The sequence below is a fragment of the Balaenoptera physalus genome (assembly GCF_965194825.1).
Source record: "Balaenoptera physalus genome assembly, chromosome: 16".
Taxonomy (NCBI): Eukaryota; Metazoa; Chordata; class Mammalia; order Artiodactyla; family Balaenopteridae; genus Balaenoptera; species Balaenoptera physalus.
Genome location: NC_138898.1, coordinates 59,026,963 through 59,042,016, shown reverse-complemented (window position 1 = coordinate 59,042,016; position 15,054 = coordinate 59,026,963).

Sequence of the window (15,054 nt, the reverse complement as noted above, 5' to 3'; positions counted from 1 at the left end):
TAAAAAGAGAATCCTAATGTGATTTCTTTATAATGGGTGTGTTCCTTATATTATCTTAGGGCCTAAACCCTTCTCCATGGTTGGACCCCCAAATAATATTCCTTTACGTGCTAAGGGGTATCTAGAGAGGGGGATAGGTTTAATCACTACCCTAACCCTAACACGTACATTAACCCTAACCACTACCCTAACCCTATCACGTACCCTAATCCTAACCCGTACCCTAAACCGAGCCCTAACCCTAACACTAACCCTAACCCTAACCCATAAACTACGCCGTACCCGAATCCCTCCCCGAACCCGTACCCTAAGCCGTACCCTAAGCCTAACCCTAAGCCTAGGCTACCCTTGACTGCTTCTGCCTCCAATAGATTTCCTAAGCACTAGTGTTTTAAGGAACAGCTTAAAAAGAGAATCCTAATGTGATTTCTTTATAATGGGTGTGTTCCTTATCTTATCCTAGTGTCTAAACTCTTCTCCATGGCTGGACCCCCAAATAATATTCCTTTACGTGCTAAGGGGTATCTAGAGACTGGGATAGGGTTAATAACTACCCTAACCCTAACACGTACCCTAATCCTAACCCATACCCTAAACCGAGCCCTAACACTAACACTAACCCTAACCCTAACCCTAACCCATACCCTACGCCGTACCCGAAGCCCTCCCCGAACCCGTACCCTAAGCCGTACCCTAAGCCTAACCCTAAGCCTAACCCTAACCCTAGGCTACCCTTGACTGCTTCTGCCTCCAATAGATTTCCTAAGCACTAGTGTTTTAAGGAACAGCTTAAAAAGAGAATCCTAATGTTATTTATTAATAATGGGTGTGTTCCTTAACTTATCCTAGTGTCTAAACGCTTCTCCATGGCTGGACCCCCAAATAATATTCCTTTCCGTGCTAAGGGGTATCTAGAGAGTGGGATAGGTTTTATAACTACCCTAACCCTAACACATACCCTAACCCTAACCCCTACCCTAACCCTAACACGTACCCTAATCCTAACCCGTAAACTAAACCGAGCCCTATCCCTAACACTAACCCTAACCCTAAGCCTAACCCATACCCTACGCCGTACCCGAAGCCCTCCCCGAACCCGTACCCTAAGCCGTACCCAAAGCCTAACCCTAAGCCTAACCCTAACCCAGGGCTACCCTTGACTGCTTCTGCCTCCAATAGATTTCCAAAGCACTAGTGTTTTAAAGAACAGCTTAAAAAGAGAATCCTAATGTGATTTCTTTATAATGGGTGTGTTCCTTATCTTATCCTAGCGTCTAAACTCTTCTCCATGGCTGGACCCCCAAATAATATTCCTTTACGTGCTAAGGGGTATCTAGAGACTGGGATAGGTTTAATAAACACCCTAACCCTAACGCGTGCCCTAAACCTAACCCCTACCCTAACCCTAACACGTACCCTAATCCTCACCCATACCCTAAACCGAGACCCAACCCTAACACTAACCCTAACCCTAACCCTAACCCATACCCTACGCCGTACCCGAAGCCCTCCCCGAACCCGTACCCTAAGCTGTACCCTAAGCCTAACCCTAAGCCTAACCCTAACCCTAGGCTACCCTTGACTGCTTCTGCCTCCAATAGATTTCCTAAGCACTAGTGTTTTAAGGAACAGCTTAAAAAGAGAATCCTAATGTGATTTCTTTACAATGGGTGTGTTCCTTATATTGTCTTAGGGTCTAAACTCTTCTCCATGGTTGGACCCCCAAATAATATTCCTTTACGTGCTAAGGGGTATCTAGAGAGGGGGATAGGTTTAATCACTCCCCTAACCCTAACACGTACAATAACCCTAACCACTACCCTCAACCTATCACGTACCCTAATCCTAACCCGTACCCTAAACCGAGCCCTAACCCTAACACTAACCCTAACCCTAACCCATAAACTACGCCGTACCCGAATCCCTCCCCGAACCCGTACCCTAAGCCGTACCCTAAGCCTAACCCTAAGCCTAGGCTACCCTTGACTGCTTCTGCCTCCAATAGATTTCCTAAGCACTAGTGTTTTAAGGAACAGCTTAAAAATAGAATCCTAATGTGATTTCTTTATAATGGGTGTGTTCCTTATCTTATCCTAGTGTCTAAACTCTTCTCCATGGCTGGACCCCCAAATAATATTCTTTACGTGCTAAGGGGTATCTAGAGAGTGGGATAGGTTTAATAACTACCCTAACCCTAACACGTAACCTAACCCTACCCCTACCCTAACCCTAACACGTACCCTAATCCTAACCCACACCCTAAACCGAGCCCTAACCCTAACACTAACCCTAACCCTAACCCTAACCCATACCCTATGCCGTACCCGAAGCCCTCCCCGAACCCGTACCCTAAGCCTAACCCTAAGCCTAACCCTAACCCTAGGCTACCCTTGACTGCTTCTGCCTCCAATAGATTTCCTAAGCACTAGTGTTTTAAGGAACAGCTTAAAAAGAGAATCCTAATGTGATTTCTTTATAATGGGTGTGTTCCTTATCTTATCCTAGTGTCTAAACTCTTCTCCATGGCTGGACGCCCAAATAATATTCTTTACGTGCTAAGGGGTATCTAGAGAGTGGGATTCGTTTAATAATTACCCTAACCCTAACACATACCCTAACCCTACCCCTACCCTAACCCTAACACGTACCCTAATCCTAACCCACAACCTAAACCGAGCCCTAACCCTAACACTAACCCTAACCCTAACCCTAACCCATACCATACGCCGTACCCGAAGCCCTCACCGAACCCGTACCCTAAGCCGTACCCTAAGCCTAACCCTAAGCCTAACCCTAACCCTAGGCTACCCTTGACTGCTTCTGCCTCCAATAGATTTCCTAAGCACTAGTGTTTTAAGGAACAGCTTAAAAAGAGAATCCTAATGTGATTTCTTTATAATGGGTGTGTTCCTTATATTATCTTAGGGTCTAAACTCTTCTCCATGGTTGGACCCCCAAATAATATTCCTTTACGTGCTAAGGGGAATCTAGAGAGGGGGATAGGTTTAATCACTACCCTAAACCTAACACGTACAATAACCCTAACCACTCCCCTAACCCTATCACGTACCCTAATCCTAACCCACACCCTAAACCGAGCCCTAACCCTAACACTAACCCTAACCCTAACCCTAACCCATAAACTACACCGTACCCGAAGCCCTCCCCGAAACCGTACCCTAAGCCGTACCCTAAGCCTAACCCTAACCCTAGGCTACCCTTGACTGCTTCTGCCTCCAATAGATTTCCTAAGCACTAGTGTTTTAAGGAACAGCTTAAAAATAGAATCCTAATGTGATTTCTTTATAATGGGTGTGTTCCTTATCTTATCCTAGTGTCTAAACTTTTCTCCATGGGCGGACCCCCAAATAATATTCTTTACGTGCTAAGGGGTATCTAGAGAGTGGGATAGGTTTAATAACTACCCTAACCCTAACACGTACCCTAACCCTAACCGCTACCCTAACCCTAACACGTACCCTAATCCTAACCCGTAAACTAAACCGAGCCCTAACCCTAACACTAACCCTAACCCTAACCCTAACCCTTACCCTACGCCGTACCCGAAGACGTACCCTAAGCCTAACCCTAAGCCTAACCCTAACCCTAGGCTCCCCTTGACTGCTTCTGCCTCCAATAGATTTCCTAAGCACTAGTGTTTTAAGGATCAGCTTAAAAAGAGAATCCTAATGTGATTTCTTTATAATGGGTGTGTTCCTTATATTATCCTAGTGTCTAAACTCTTCTCCATGGCTGGACCCCCAAATAATATTCCTTTACGTGCTAAGGGGTATCTAGAGACTGGGATAGGGTTAATAACTACGCTAACCCTAACGCGTACCCTAACCCTAACCCCTACCCTAACCCTAACACGTACCCTAATCCTAACCCATACCCTAAACCGAGCCCTAACACTAACACTAACCCTAACCCTAACCCTAACCCATACCCTACGCCGTACCAGAAGCCCTCCCCGAACCCGTACCCTAAGCCGTACCCTAAGCCGTACCCTAAGCCTAACCCTAACCCTAGGCTACCCTTGACTGCTTCTGCCTCCAATAGATTTCCTAAGCACTAGTGTTTTAAGGAACAGCTTAAAAATAGAATCCTAATGTGATTTCTTTATAATGGGTGTGTTCCTTATCTTATCCTAGTGTCTAAACTTTTCTCCATGGCTGGACCCCCAAATAATACTCTTTACGTGCTAAGGGGTATCTAGAGAGTGGGATAGGTTTAATAACTACCCTAACCCTAAAACGTACCCTAACCCTAACCCCTACCGTAACCCTAACACGTACCCTAATTCTAACCTGTAAACTAAACCGAGCCCTAACCCTAACACTAACCCTAACCCTAACCCTTACCCTACGCCGTACCCGAAGGCCTCCCCGAACCCATACCCTGAGCCGTACCCTAAGCCTAACCCTAAGCCTAACCCTAACCCTAGGCTACCCTTGACTGCTTTTGCCTCCAATAGATTTCCTAAGCACTAGTGTTTTAAGGAACAGCTTAAAAAGAGAATCCTAATGTGATTTCTTTATAATGGGTGTGTTCCTTATATTATCTTAGGGTCTAAACTCTTCTCCATGGTTGGACCCCCAAATAATATTCTTTACGTGCTAAGGGGTATCTAGAGAGTGGGATAGGTTTAATAACTACCCTAACCCTAACACGTAACCTAACCCTACCCCTACCCTAACCCTAAAACGTACCCTAATCCTAACCCACACCCTAAACCGAGCCCTAACCCTAACACTAACCCTAACCCTAACCCATAAACTACGCCGTACCCGAATCCCTACCCGAACCCGTACCCTAAGCCGTACCCTAAGCCTAACCCTAAGCCTAGGCTACCCTTGACTGCTTCTGCCTCCAATAGATTTCCTAAGCACTAGTGTTTTAAGGAACAGCTTAAAAATAGAATCCTAATGTGATTTCTTTATAATGGGTGTGTTCCTTATCTTATCCTAGTGTCTAAACTCTTCTCCATGGCTGGACCCCCAAATAATATTCTTTACGTGCTAAGGGGTATCTAGAGAGTGGGATAGGTTTAATAACTACCCTAACCCTAACACGTAACCTAACCCTACCCCTACCCTAACCCTAAAACGTACCCTAATCCTAACCCACACCCTAAACCGAGCCCTAACCCTAACACTAACCCTAACCCTAACCCTAACCCATACCCTATGCCGTACCCGAAGCCCTCCCCGAACCCGTACCCTAAGCCGTACCCTAAGCCTAACCCTAAGCCTAACCCTAACCCTAGGCTACCCTTGACTGCTTCTGCCTCCAATAGATTTCCTAAGCACTAGTGTTTTAAGGAACAGCTTAAAAAGAGAATCCTAATGTGATTTCTTTATAATGGGTGTGTTCCTTATCTTATCCTAGTGTCTAAACTCTTCTCCATGGCTGGACGCCCAAATAATATTCTTTACGTGCTAAGGGGTATCTAGAGAGTGGGATAGGTTTAATAATTACCCTAACCCTAACACATACCCTAACCCTACCCCTACCCTAACCCTAACACGTGCCCTAATCCTAACCCACACCCTAAACCGAGCCCTAACCCTAACACTAACCCTAACCCTAACCCTAACCCATACCATACGCCGTACCCGAAGCCCTCACCGAACCCGTACCCTAAGCCGTACCCTAAGCCTAACCCTAAGCCTAACCCTAACCCTAGGCTACCCTTGACTGCTTCTGCCTCCAATAGATTTCCTAAGCACTAGTGTTTTAAGGAACAGCTTAAAAAGAGAATCCTAATGTGATTTCTTTATAATGGGTGTGTTCCTTATATTATCTTAGGGTCTAAACTCTTCTCCATGGTTGGACCCCCAAATAATATTCCTTTACGTGCTAAGGGGAATCTAGAGAGGGGGATAGGTTTAATCACTACCCTAAACCTAACACGTACAATAACCCTAACCACTACCCTAACCCTATCACGTACCCTAATCCTAACCCACACCCTAAACCGAGCCCTAACCCTAACACTAACCCTAACCCTAACCCTAACCCATAAACTACACCGTACCCGAAGCCCTCCCCGAACCCGTACCCTAAGCCGTACCCTAAGCCTAACCCTAACCCTAGGCTACCCTTGACTGCTTCTGCCTCCAATAGATTTCCTAAGCACTAGTGTTTTAAGGAACAGCTTAAAAATAGAATCCTAATGTGATTTCTTTATAATGGGTGTGTTCCTTATCTTATCCTAGTGTCTAAACTTTTCTCCATGGCCGGACCCCCAAATAATATTCTTTACGTGCTAAGGGGTATCTAGAGAGTGGGATAGGTTTAATAACTACCCTAACCCTAACACGTACCCTAACCCTAACTGCTACCCTAACCCTAACACGTACCCTAATCCTAACCCGTAAACTAAACCGAGCCCTAACCCTAACACTAACCCTAACCCTAACCCTAACCCTTACCCTACGCCGTACCCGAAGACGTACCCTAAGCCTAACCCTAAGCCTAACCCTAACCCTAGGCTCCCCTTGACTGCTTCTGCCTCCAATAGATTTCCTAAGCACTAGTGTTTTAAGGAACAGCTTAAAAAGAGAATCCTAATGTGATTTCTTTATAATGGGTGTGTTCCTTATATTATCCTAGTGTCTAAACTCTTCTCCATGGCTGGACCCCCAAATAATATTCCTTTACGTGCTAAGGGGTATCTAGAGACTGGGATAGGGTTAATAACTCCGCTAACCCTAACGCGTACCCTAACCCTAACCCCTACCCTAACCCTAACACGTACCCTAATCCTAACCCATACCCTAAACCGAGCCCTAACACTAACACTAACCCTAACCCTAACCCTAACCCATACCCTACGCCGTACCAGAAGCCCTCCCCAAACCCGTACCCTAAGCCGTACCCTAAGCCGTACCCTAAGCCTAACCCTAACCCTAGGCTACCCTTGACTGCTTCTGCCTCCAATAGATTTCCTAAGCACTAGTGTTTTAAGGAACAGCTTAAAAATAGAATCCTACTGTGATTTCTTTATAATGGGTGTGTTCCTTATCTTATCCTAGTGTCTAAACTTTTCTCCATGGCTGGACCCCCAAATAATACTCTTTACGTGCTAAGGGGTATCTAGAGAGTGGGATAGGTTTAATAACTACCCTAACCCTAAAACGTACCCTAACCCTAACCCCTACCGTAACCCTAACACGTACCCTAATCCTAACCTGTAAACTAAACCGAGCCCTAACCCTAACACTAACCCTAACCCTAACCCTTACCCTACGCCGTACCCGAAGGCCTCCCCGAACCCATACCCTGAGCCGTACCCTAAGCCTAACCCTAAGCCTAACCCTAACCCTAGGCTACCCTTGACTGCTTTTGCCTCCAATAGATTTCCTAAGCACTAGTGTTTTAAGGAACAGCTTAAAAAGAGAATCCTAATGTGATTTCTTTATAATGGGTGTGTTCCTTATATTATCTTAGGGTCTAAACTCTTCTCCATGGTTGGACCCCCAAATAATATTCTTTACGTGCTAAGGGGTATCTAGAGAGTGGGATAGGTTTAATAACTACCCTAACCCTAACACGTAACCTAACCCTACCCCTACCCTAACCCTAAAACGTACCCTAATCCTAACCCACACCCTAAACCGAGCCCTAACCCTAACACTAACCCTAACCCTAACCCATAAACTACGCCGTACCCGAATCCCTACCCGAACCCGTACCCTAAGCCGTACCCTAAGCCTAACCCTAAGCCTAGGCTACCCTTGACTGCTTCTGCCTCCAATAGATTTCCTAAGCACTAGTGTTTTAAGGAACAGCTTAAAAATAGAATCCTAATGTGATTTCTTTATAATGGGTGTGTTCCTTATCTTATCCTAGTGTCTAAACTCTTCTCCATGGCTGGACCCCCAAATAATATTCTTTACGTGCTAAGGGGTATCTAGAGAGTGGGATAGGTTTAATAACTACCCTAACCCTAACACGTAACCTAACCCTACCCCTACCCTAACCCTAAAACGTACCCTAATCCTAACCCACACCCTAAACCGAACCCTAACCCTAACACTAACCCTAACCCTAACCCTAACCCATACCCTATGCCGTACCCGAAGCCCTCCCCGAACCCGTACCCTAAGCCGTACCCTAAGCCTAACCCTAAGCCTAACCCTAACCCTAGGCTACCCTTGACTGCTTCTGCCTCCAATAGAATTCCTAAGCACTAGTGTTTTAAGGAACAGCTTAAAAAGAGAATCCTAATGTGATTTCTTTACAATGGGTGTATTCCTTATATTATCTTAGGGTCTAAACTTTTCTCCATGGTTGGACCCCCAATTAATATTCCTTTCCGTGCTAAGGGGTATCTAGAGAGTGGGATAGGTTTAATAACTACCCTAACTCTAACACGTACCCTAACCCTAACCCCTACCCTAACCCTAACACGTACCCAATCCTAACCCGTAAACTAAACCGAGCCCTAACCCCAACACTAACCCTAACCCTAACCCTAACCCTTACCCTACGCCGTACCCGAAGACGTACCCTAAGCCTAACCCTAAGCCTAACCCTAACCCTAGGCTACCCTTGACTGCTTCTGCCTCCAATAGATTTCCTAAGCACTAGTGTTTTAAGGCACAGCTTAAAAAGAGAATCCTAATGTGATTTATTAATAATGGGTGTGTTCCTTATCTTATCCTAGTGTCTAAAGGCTTCTCCATGGCTGGACCCCCAAATAATATTCCTTTCCGTGCTAAGGGGTATCTAGAGAGTGGGATAGGTTTAATAACTACCCTAACCCTAACACGTACCCTAACCCTAACCCCTACCCTAACCCTAACACGTACCCTAATCCTAACCCGTAAACTAAACCGAGCCCTAACCCTAACACTAACACTAACCCTAACCCTAACCCTTACCCTACGCCGTACCCGAAGCCCTCCCCGAACCCGTACCCTAAGCCGTACCCTAAGCCTAACTTTAAGCCTAACCCTAACCCTAGGCTACCCTTGACTGCTTCTGCCTCCAATAGATTTCCTAAGCACTAGTGTTTTAAGGAACAGCTTAAAAAGAGAATCCTAATGTGATTTATTAATAATGGGTGTGTTCCTTATCTTATCCTAGTGTCTAAACGCTTCTCCATGGCTGGACCCCCAAATAATATTCCTTTCCGTGCTAAGGGGTATCTAGAGAGTGGGATAGGTTTAATAACTACCCTAACCCTAACACGTACACTAACCCTAACCTCTACCCTAACCCTAACACGTACCCTAATCCTAACCCGTAAACTAAACCGAGCCCTAACCCTAACACTAACCCTAACCCTAACCCTAACCCATACCCTACGCCGTACCCGAAGCCCTCCCCGAACCCGTACCCTAAGCCGTACCCTAAGCCTAACCCTAAGCCTAACCCTAACCCTAGGCTACCCTTGACTGCTTCTGCCTCCAGTAGATTTCCTAAGCACTAGTGTTTTAAGGAACAGCTTAAAAAGAGAATCCTAATGGGATTTCTTTATAATGGGTGTGTTCCTTATCTTATCCTAGTGTCTAAACTCTTCTCCATGGCTGGACCCCCAAATAATATTCCTTTACGTGCTAAGGGGTATCTAGAGACTGGGATAGGGTTAATAAGTACCCTAACCCTAACGCGTACCCTAACCCTAACCCCTACCCTAACCGTAACACGTACCCTTATCCTAACCCATACACTAAACCGAGCCCTAACACTAACACTAACCCTAACCCTAACCCTAACCCATACCCTACGCCGTATCCGAAGCCCTCCCCGAACCCGTACCCTAAGCCTAACGCTAAGCCTAACCCTAACCCTAGGCGACCCTTGACTGCTTCTGCCTCCAATAGATTTCGTAAGCACTAGTGTTTTAAGGAACAGCTTAAAAAGAGAATCCTAATGTGATTTCTTTATAATGGGTGTGTTCCTTATCTTATCCTAGTGTCTAAACGCTTCTCCATGGCTGGACCCGCAAATAATATTCCTTTACGTGCTAAGGGGTATCTAGAGACTGGGATAGGGTTAATAACTACCCTAACCCTAACGCGTACCCTAACCCTAACCCCTACCCTAACCCTAACACGTGCCCTAATCCTAACCCATACCCTAAACCGAGCCCTAACACTAACACTAACCCTATCCCTAACCCTAACCCATACCCTACGCCGCACCCGAAGCCCTCCCCGAACCCGTACCCTAAGCCGTACCCTAAGCCTAACCCTAAGCCTAACCCTAACCCTAGGCTACCCTTGACTGCTTCTGCCTCCAATAGATTTCCTAAGCACTAGTGTTTTAAGGAACAGCTTAAAAATAGAATCCTAATGTGATTTCTTTATAATGGGTGTGTTCCTTATCTTATCCTAGTGTCTAAATTTTTCTCCATGGCTGGACCCCCAATAATACACTTTACGTGCTAAGGGGTATCTAGAGAGTGGGATAGGTTTAATAACTACCCTAACCCTAACACGTACCCTAACCCTAACGCCTACCGTAACCCTAACACGTACCCTAATCCTAACCTGTAAACTAAACCGAGCCCTAACCCGAACACTAACCCTAACCCTAACCCTTACCCTACGCCGTACCCGAAGGCCTCCCCGAACCCGTACCCTGAGCCGTACCCTAAGCCTAACCCTAAGCCTAACCCTAACCCTAGGCTACCCTTGACTGCTTCTGCCTCCAATAGATTTCCTAAGCACTAGTGTTTTAAGGAACAGCTTAAAAAGAGAATCCTAAAGTGATTTCTTTATAATGGGTGTGTTCCTTATATTACCTTAGGGTCTAAACACTTCTCCATGGTTGGACCCCCAAATAATATTCCTTTACGTGCTAAGGGGTATCTAGATAGGGGGATAGGTTTAATCACTACCCTAACCCTAACACGTACAATAACCCTAACCACTACCCTAACCCTATCACGTACCCTAATCCTAACCCGTACCCTAAACCGAGCCCTAACCCTAACACTAACCCTAACCCATAAACTACGCCGTACCCGAATCCCTCCCCGAACCCGTACCCTAAGCCGTACCCGAAGCCCAACCCTAAGCCTAGGCTACCCTTGACTGCTACTGCCTCCAATAGATTTCCTAAGCACTAGTGTTTTAAGGAACAGCTTAAAAATAGAATCCTAATGTGATTTCTTTATAATGGGTGTGTTCCTTATCTTATCCTAGTGTCTAAACTCTTCTCCATGGCTGGACCCCCAAATAATATTCTTTACGTGCTAAGGGGTATCTAGAGAGTGGGATAGGTTTAATAACTACCCTAACCCTAACACGTACCCTAACCCTACCCCTACCCTAACCCTAACACGTACCCTAATCCTAACCCACACCCTAAACCGAGGCCTAACCCTAACACTAACCCTAACCCTAACCCTAACCCATACCCTACGCCGTACCCGAAGCCCTCCCCGAACCCGTACCCTAAGCCGTACCCTAAGCCTAACCCTAAGCCTAACCCTAACCCTAGGCTACCCTTGACTGCTTCTGCCTCCAATAGATTTCCTAAGCACTAGTGTTTTAAGGAACAGCTTAAAAAGAGAATCCTAATGTGATTTCTTTATAATGGGTGTGTTCCTTATCTTATCCTAGTGTCTAAATTTTTCTCCATGGCTGGACCCCCAATAATACACTTTACGTGCTAAGGGGTATCTAGAGAGTGGGATAGGTTTAATAACTACCCTAACCCTAACACGTACCCTAACCCTAACGCCTACCGTAACCCTAACACGTACCCTAATCCTAACCTGTAAACTAAACCGAGCCCTAACCCTAACACTAACCCTAACCCTAACCCTTACCCTACGCCGTACCCGAAGGCCTCCCCGAACCCGTACCCTGAGCCGTACCCTAAGCCTAACCCTAAGCCTAACCCTAACCCTAGGCTACCCTTGACTGCTTCTGCCTCCAATAGATTTCCTAAGCACTAGTGTTTTAAGGAACAGCTTAAAAAGAGAATCCTAAAGTGATTTCTTTATAATGGGTGTGTTCCTTATATTACCTTAGGGTCTAAACACTTCTCCATGGTTGGACCCCCAAATAATATTCCTTTACGTGCTAAGGGGTATCTAGATAGGGGGATAGGTTTAATCACTACCCTAACCCTAACACGTACAATAACCCTAACCACTACCCTAACCCTATCACGTACCCTAATCCTAACCCGTACCCTAAACCGAGCCCTAACCCTAACACTAACCCTAACCCTAACCCATAAACTACGCCGTACCCGAATCCCTCCCCGAACCCGTACCCTAAGCCGTACCCGAAGCCCAATCCTAAGCCTAGGCTACCCTTGACTGCTACTGCCTCCAATAGATTTCCTAAGCACTAGTGTTTTAAGGAACAGCTTAAAAATAGAATCCTAATGTGATTTCTTTATAATGGGTGTGTTCCTTATCTTATCCTAGTGTCTAAACTCTTCTCCATGGCTGGACCCCCAAATAATATTCTTTACGTGCTAAGGGGTATCTAGAGAGTGGGATAGGTTTAATAACTACCCTAACCCTAACACGTACCCTAACCCTACCCCTACCCTAACCCTAACACGTACCCTAATCCTAACCCACACCCTAAACCGAGGCCTAACCCTAACACTAACCCTAACCCTAACCCTAACCCATACCCTATGCCGTACCCGAAGCCCTCCCCGAACCCGTACCCTAAGCCGTACCCTAAGCCTAACCCTAAGCCTAACCCTAACCCTAGGCTACCCTTGACTGCTTCTGCCTCCAATAGATTTCCTAAGCACTAGTGTTTTAAGGAACAGCTTAAAAAGAGAATCCTAATGTGATTTCTTTATAATGGGTGTGTTCCTTATATTATCTTAGGGTCTAAACTCTTCTCCATGGTTGGACCCCCAAATAATATTCCTTTACGTGCTAAGGGGAATCTAGAGATGGGGATAGGTTTAATCACTACCCTAAACCTAACACGTACAATAACCCTAACCACTACCCTAACCCTATCACGTACCATAATCCTAACCCGTACCCTAAACCGAGCCCTAACCCTAACACAAACCCTAACCCTAACCCTAACCCAAAAACTACACCGTACCCGAAGCCCTCCCCGAAACCGTACCCTATGCCGTACCCTAAGCCTAACCCTAACCCTAGGCTACCCTTGACTGCTTCTGCCTCCAATAGATTTCCTAAGCACTAGTGTTTTAAGGAACAGCTTAAAAATAGAATCCTAATGTGATTTCTTTATAATGGGTGTATTCCTTATCTTATCCTAGTGTCTAAACTCTTCTCCATGGCTGGACCCCCAAATAATATTCTTTACGTGCTAAGGGGTATGTAGAGAGTGGGATAGGTTTAATAACTACCCTAACCCTAACACGTACCCTAACCCTAACCCCTACCCTAACCCTAACACGTGCCCTAATCCTAACCGGTAAACTAAACCGAGCCCTAACCGTAACACTAACCCTAACCCTAACCCTAACCCTTACCCTACGCTGTACACGAAGCCCTCCCCGAACCCGTACCCTAAGCCGTACCCTAAGCCTAACCCTAAGCCTAACCCTAACCCTAGGCTACCCTTGACTGCTTCTGCCTCCAATAGATTTCCTAAGCACTAGTGTTTTAAGGAACAGCTTAAAAAGAGAATCCTAATGTGATTTATTAATAATGGGTGTGTTCCTTATCTTATCCTAGTGTCTAAACGCTTCTCCATGGCTGGACCCCCAAATAATATTCCTTTCCGTACTAAGGGGTATCTAGAGAGTGGGATAGGTTTAATAACTACCCTAACCCTAACACGTACCCTAACCCTAACCCCTACCCTAACCCTAACACGTACCCTAATCCTAACCCGTAAACTAAACCGAGCCCTAACCCTAACACTAACACTAACCCTAACCCTAACCCTTACCCTACGCCGTACCCGAAGCCCTCCCCGAACCCGTACCCTAAGCCGTACCCTAAGCCTAACTTTAAGCCTAACCCTAACCCTAGGCTACCCTTGACTGCTTCTGCCTCCAATAGATTTCCTAAGCACTAGTGTTTTAAGGAACAGCTTAAAAAGAGAATCCTAATGTGATTTATTAATAATGGGTGTGTTCCTTATCTTATCCTAGTGTCTAAACGCTTCTCCATGGCTGGACCCCCAAATAATATTCCTTTCCGTGCTAAGGGGTATCTAGAGAGTGGGATAGGTTTAATAACTACCCTAACCCTAACACGTACACTAACCCTAACCTCTACCCTAACCCTAACACGTACCCTAATCCTAACCCGTAAACTAAACCGAGCCCTAACCCTAACACTAACCCTAACCCTAACCCTAACCCATACCCTACGTCGTACCCGAAGCCCTACCCGAACCCGTACCCTAAGCCGTACCCTAAGCCTAACCGTAAGCCTAACCCTAACCCTAGGCTACCCTTGATTGCTTCTGCCTCCAATAGATTTCCTAAGCACTAGTGTTTTAAGGAACAGCTTAAAAAGAGAATCCTAATGGGATTTCTTTATAATGAGTGTGTTCCTTATCTTATCCTAGTGTCTAAACTCTTCTCCATGGCTGGACCCCCAAATAATATTCCTTTACGTGCTAAGGGGTATCTAGAGACTGGGATAGGGTTAATAAGTACCCTAACCCTAACGCGTACCCTAACCCTAACCCGTACCCTAACCCTAACACGTACCCTTATCCTAACCCATACACTAAACCGAGCCCTAACACTAACACTAACCCTAACCCTAACCCTAACCCATACCCTACGCCGTATCCGAAGCCCTCCCCGAACCCGTACCCTAAGCCTAACCCTAAGCCTAACCCTAACCCTAGGCGACCCTTGACTGCTTCTGCCTCCAATAGATTTCCTAAGCACTAGTGTTTTAAGGAACAGCTTAAAAAGAGAATCCTAATGTGATTTCTTTATAATGGGTGTGTTCCTTATCTTATCCTAGTGTCTAAACGCTTCTCCATGGCTGGACCCCCAAATAATATTCCTTTACGTGCTAAGGGGTATCTAGAGACTGGGATAGGGTTAATAACTACCCTAACCCTAACGCGTACCCTAACCCTAACCCCTACCCTAACCCTAACACGTACCCTA